Raw genomic sequence first — 6,464 nt, 5'->3', positions numbered from 1 at the left:
TGGATGTGATGCTGGGATGCTTAGAACATCACATGGACGAAACATTCTGGATAACGAAGAGGTATAAGTGAGAGAGTTATGTCGTTAATCGTGGCTCCCTCTGTCTATTCAAGAAAATGTTTCAGCCGCGTCTCTGGAGTTATCTCATGAATGCTTGATTGTTGTCGGGGATGGACTTCGATGACCAGTCCCCAGTCACACTTATCTTTGGTTACTGAAGTTGTTTTCTCTGAGTAGGATTGGGATCCGTCGTGGGCCTCGTAAAGTGTTGCAGGTGCCTTCTAGACAGAGAGGTGATGATATCCTTAAGTTACACCTTTGAAGAGTGACCTTGTCGTGGCTATGACTTTTGGGTTGACCGTTTATCTTGAGCTTTTTAGTGGTTGTTGCTATGGTAAAGCTCTGGCTGGTATCTACAAACGAACAGCAACAGTTCTTGGCAGCAGATGTGATCAGAAGAGACTACATTGTCGTGGGAACCAAAATAGGTTGGCTGGAATTGCATGGGCGTCCATGGAAGCAAAGGGATTGGCTGGATGCGTAGGCGAGTAAACTGTCCACGACCACGAGCTTTGGCGAGATGGATCAAAAAGTGTCCACAACTAAGAACCTTGGCTGGCTGTGGTCACGATCCTTGACAGGGAGGAGTGTGGCAGCTACGGCACGATCATTGGCAAGGAGGAGTGGCTACTTCTGGGGAGAATGTTGAAGTTGATTATGGAGAGAAACGTTGAAGCGGAGCGGCTCCTGGAGCGAAACGTTAAAGCAGAGCGGCTTCTAGAGCGAAACGTTGAAGCTGAGCGGCTCCTGGAGCGAAACATTGAAGCGGAGCGGTCCTGGAGCGAAACCTTGAAGCGGAGCGGCTTCTGGAACGAAACGTTGAAGAGGAGCGGCTCCTGGAGTGAAACACTGAAGCGGCCCCTGGATCGAAACGTTGAAGCGGAGCGGCTTCTGGAGCGAAAAGTTGAAGAGGCTCTTTCTGAGTTGTGGCCATGTCCGTCTGGGTTTTGGCAAGAACTTCCCGTCTCTCCATTAAATCGATAATGGTAATGGGAAGGTTGGTTACCTCTGGCTCCTACAGTCTCTCGTCCCGACGAAGAAGTGGTGGCAGCCCTGGTGATGGTTGAAGGCGTCATGCTCGAAGAAATATTAGGAGTAGCGGCGACTCTGGCTCTGGTAATAAGAGGTGTCACGTCAGAGGGGATGCTTCCGGTGCTGCTGGTGTTGGTGGTAGAGGATGTAACGCCATGGGACGTGTTGACTGCGCTTGCGGATGGTATATTGGTGTTGGCCATTCCCTTTTTGCTCTCGTCCGATACGACAACATACTCTATTCGCTTAGGATCTCTCCACAAAACTGAATTTTCAGATTGCAAATCCGAGTTTATTGTGTGGCCCAATCCTGGTCGCGAGAAGTCCCCAGTCATCCTTTATTATCTCTGTACATTTCTATGTCGATCTGCGACAAGGTGGAGAACCTCCAGTCCACAGGCGTAATTCCCCAGAATCAATCTTTTTTCCTGGACAATGGGCTTCAAAGTGTCGCATTCGTTGGTAGGATGATGAATAAACCTGTGATAGTGGAAATATCTTGAATCTAGTATCTCTTGATCAGTTGGTGGATGCCATACCAAGGGTAGCTGGACTACTCCCTATCGTACCTAAATTTCCAGTAACTCTATAACTCTTCTGATAGGCAACTATAAGCGTGGATATTTTGAGTTTGGCTTCTCTCCCATCAGTAGTTGTTGTGGCGGAAATTCTTCCAGGCTTTGGCATGGAGCTCTCTTTGAGGGTGGAATTGACGCTTGAGCGATCATTGATTCATGAGCGGACCGTTTACTTATGCCGTATTGCTGAAAGGTAATTTCTCTTGAGGAGCCTTCGTCAGCGATGACGACACGCGATGGCTGAATGGATATTGTTCATTGGCGCAGTGTTCGTTTTCATAAGCATCTTGGTAGATTTCCCCCTCTTCAGGTGCTTTTCCATTCAGCAAAGCAGTCGTGGTTGCGGACTGTTGGACGACTCTTTGAACTTCTGTGAGGGTTTGAAGATAAATGTTTTCCAACAAGGCTTCATAGTCCGGCTCTTTACCTTTGTCTTGAACATGTTGTGGCACACCTGGAAAGTCTCCTCCCCTGGTCTTGTGAAATTTTCCTGGCTCTCTGTGTTGGTAGAATCCAATTGGCCGCTCTTCTGCTGCTCCTTTATGATGTGGCTATGTGCTCCGTTAGCATCCTCATTGGTAGAGGCGCATGCTTTAGCCAAAGATCTAACATACTTCGTATTACTCTTGAAATTGGTGGGATCTTTCGGATAAGCCTTTGTTGATTCTTTCCATAATCGGATTATTATACTCTTCAGGATATGAAGCGTCTCGTTTTGCCGCCTGATAATATCGACTTAGCTGGCAACCATATCCTCTAGCATTTTTGTCACGTCTTCCATGGCAGTTGGTTTTCCGCTATTCATTGCTTATGCAAGGTTCGAATGACCCGAATACATCTGGAATGAATCTTTAACTGAAATGGGTTTCAATTAACGATTGAATTGGGCCTAAGACCAATTGGGATGGAAATTAAATTGAGAATTGAATTTGCAACCGAGTCCCACTCTGGTCGCCAATTGTTTCTGGGTAAAAACTGCTTCTGCTGGTTTTGGTAAATTTGGGTGTGTGGATGAGAAACGAGTCTAAACCTAAAATAAATGCACTGCACAGGAGTACTTTAGATTCGAGAAATCAATCTGTACAATCCTGGCCTAAACCAAGAAACGGTCGTTCCAGTCTTGCTTCGGTCACAAAGTAAAGGAGAAGGGTTGGTCTTAGGGAGGGAACCAAAGAAGGTGTTGAGACCAGAATGGTTAATTCTGAAGGTGTGGCTGTTTTATGACTTGTATCAGAATATGGAACTGGCTTGCGGAATGTAAGCTATCAGTTCTTTGGTATTTTCTGGATACTGTGTTGTTGTTCTAACTAAAACTTGTTTTTTGGTCGAAATAGGTAAAACCTATTTATACAAGTTATATTGCACGCACCCTGATCTCGTAAAAGTGGGAATGATTGAGTGATGGAGAAGTGGGGTCGTGTGTAAATGCCAGAAACCACGTTTCCACTATGAAGGAGAAGGGTTAGTTTACACCCACTACTTCTTGTCGCCACTAACTGCCCTGCTTTCTGACACTTTCTTATAATAATCGTGTTGCACGCCGCACGCTGTAAACCGGCAGACCAATACCCTTGTAAGTATCCCCCAGTTTGTGACATGTTTGACGTCTCGAGTGTTTTCTTGGAAAACGTGTAGCAGATTGTTATGTGTGGCAAGTCAAAGTCAGGAGACTTGCCGCATGAGAATAGCATGTGATGCTATTAGGCTTGTCTTGGCCGGTTTCCTAAAACTTGCCACAGGCCTGTCAATTCTGTGGAGAATTTGAACGGCTGAGATTGTGGCCTATGAGAAAGGGTGACCGTTGATTTTGGCCACTTCCAATCGCATAGCAAAGTGGCGCCATTGGCATATGTTAATCGTATGATTGTGTATTTAAAGTATGCTAGTGGCATAGTGGCGCTTGGCGTAGCCGTGCAATAGCGGCATGCTAGTGGCATAGTAGCGCCTGGCGTAGCCATGGTATAGCGGCATGCCAGTGGCATAGTGGCGCCTGGCGTAGCCGTGGCAGCTATTTTGGCATATTAGTGTTAGACCCAAATATGGCTCCGGCAACATTGGCCATGTTGCTACATTAAACTTAAGGCCGTAGGAGAATCATTTGACCTAGTTGGCATGACAACTTTAGCTAAATTAGGTTTGGCGTATCGAAACCCTAATTAGCTCGTGCAGTATGGTTGCGGCACGGTGGTGCTTTATCCAATCGGTGCCATGGACATATTAAAGGAATTATGGCAGGCCATAATATGGAAATAACCACAGGCGCAAGGATGTCCACAAGTGATTATAAAATGGCGCCAATTTTAGGGTTTGTCGGGTCCCACATGGAGCGTGGCATGTTGTGGGGCCAAAGTGGCGTAATCGGGCCGCGACTCGAAATTAGGGTTTCGACTAGCGCTCTACCGTGGAATACCCTAATTGAAATATATCATGACGTTTGGTCATGAGCAAGAAGTGGGTTAGCACGTTAATGCGCTATTTATGGTACGTTGCCACGTTCGGTATGCTTTTGTGGAAAAGTAACACATTTGGCATGTTTGGCATGCCAATTAGCGCATTAGCGTGACTTTGGAAACCCAATTTTTCATTTTGACCATCTGGCGCAATTTTGCCTCTTTTAATATTGTGGCAGGTTTAAAGCGACCTGATTGGTCGATTAAAAGAGGGGGTCGGCCAAACGCGGGTGTGGATACACTTCCGGTGTGCGTGTGGCGGATTTAAAGCGACCTGATTGGTCGATGGGAAATAGGTCCGGCAAGTATGGGCCCAACTCATGTGCATGTGGCGGGTTCAAGGCGACCTGATTGGTCGACAGGAAATAGGGGTCGGTCGAGCAACATGGGGTGTGGCCACTTGCAAGTGGCGCCGGATGGCCTATGGAATGGCCACACCTTCCTTTGTTGCTGATCCTATTTCACGGCTCATTTTATTCCTTCTTTTCTGATTTTGAGTAGGATTTTGCACCTACTAATCCATGGAGGATTAATTACCTAGTTTGCTTAGGCTTAATTTCGACAGGCAAGGTCTAATATACTGCGCAGGGCGCAAAACCCTAATTTTTGCAAATTAGTCAGGATAATATCTGAATCTTGTGAATTATCACAAAATTGATTGAATGTATGTGTTGACACAGAGTTCTTTAAGTTCATTTCCAGAGAGAAGTATGCCTTCCGATTGAATACTTTATGCAAGGACCTTATCCTTGACACTTGGAAATTTGTGCTACTCTGCTGCGAGTGAACACAAATTGTCATGCCATATAAACATTAAGGGTTCAGCCGGGGAACATGGCACAGAAGGCATTCAAAGAAACTTATATTAACTGAATAATACATGTAAGGTGCCAAAATTTACAGAATATCTGGGATTGTTGCTACATGCACCAGTCTGGATAAATTTCATGTGAATATATTGAGTTTCTCAATAAATGCGCCAGTGGAGAGGTTGGACATTCATCACTTTTATCAATTTCTTTGCAGAGTGACGGCACATTAAATTCAAGTTTTTACAAATTTAGCCCTGAACTAAAAACCACCATCAACACATGTTAAAACTCATTTATTTATTTTTACTTCTAGAGCACCTATAGATGTCAACGAACTTAGAATTATGGATGTTAATCTTTTTACTTTCTGAATCTAATGAGAGAGCGTCAGGTACATAATACTGATTGGGATAAATAAATAAAAAATTGAACAAAACAGTAAAGACTTTTTTGTAAATTTAGAAGTAATAGAATTAGAGTATACATGGTCATACTGTCTGCCTCCAAACTTCCCGTCCTAATGAGATACACAGTTTTTCCAATCCCCTTGGTTACCCACCAGAGCATTCTAGTAAGTATCATCTTGTTGCTCAACTTTATTTGAATATATTGCTTGAGAAGAAATATCATTTCTGGTTCCTTTTGTTTTCCTAGCATTAAAGTTCTCAACACCATCAAATGAACCTTGTTTGCACAATGTTGAAATCTTATAACCATATTCTGGAACGACAAATGGTTTATTTGGGATATTTATTATTTTGTTATCCTTCTTTGAAGAAATGTCGATGGTTTCTCCCAAATCAAAAGTTGGATTATTTTCTTGGATCAATGATTTCACAAAAATCCTCCCCAAACTTGAATACGTATCCAGTAATAGTTTTAACATGTCCAGTATTTTCTTCACGGTCCCCTTCAACATGATTTGCAATAAGATATGATGGACAAAACTTTCTTGGATGATTATTTGAGTTAGCAGGATTTCCATCTTTAAAGTCCATCTTGAGAAATTTTCCAGTGATGCCTTCTATTTGGTAAGTAACTTCTTCATAGAGGAATTCTGGAGGAAGCTTCTTTAAGATAATGAGATGGCCACCAATATTCCAAGGGTGCCTGAAAAAGAGAGAGTTTAACAACCACACCCAATATTTCGTTCGACAATCTGTATGGACTAACTCCAATATAATTCCAAGATAATGAGCTAGACAGTCAGACTCAATTAAGGAAATATATCCAAGAGTTATATCTTTGCTTCTCAATGTAATCAGCAAATCAAACAGATAGAAATTAGTGAGCCTGATTATTATGAGAAACAACTTGAAAGGTACCAAAGACCAATGTTCAAGTGTCAATCAATTTTAATCAACAACCAAAGGTTGGATTTACCAGTTGATTAAACTACGCACAACCTGTGATATTTCAATTATATAAACAAAATGCGGAAAAGAAATAATACAGACACCAGAAGCTTTGTTAACGAGGAAACCGCAAATGTAGAAAAACCCAGGGACCTAGTCTAGATTTGAACACCACAC

Source organism: Papaver somniferum, chromosome 6 (assembly GCF_003573695.1).
Source record: "Papaver somniferum cultivar HN1 chromosome 6, ASM357369v1, whole genome shotgun sequence".
Taxonomy (NCBI): domain Eukaryota; kingdom Viridiplantae; phylum Streptophyta; class Magnoliopsida; order Ranunculales; family Papaveraceae; genus Papaver; species Papaver somniferum.
The sequence above is the reverse complement of the archived record's forward strand: the minus strand, read 5'-3'. Positions refer to the sequence as shown.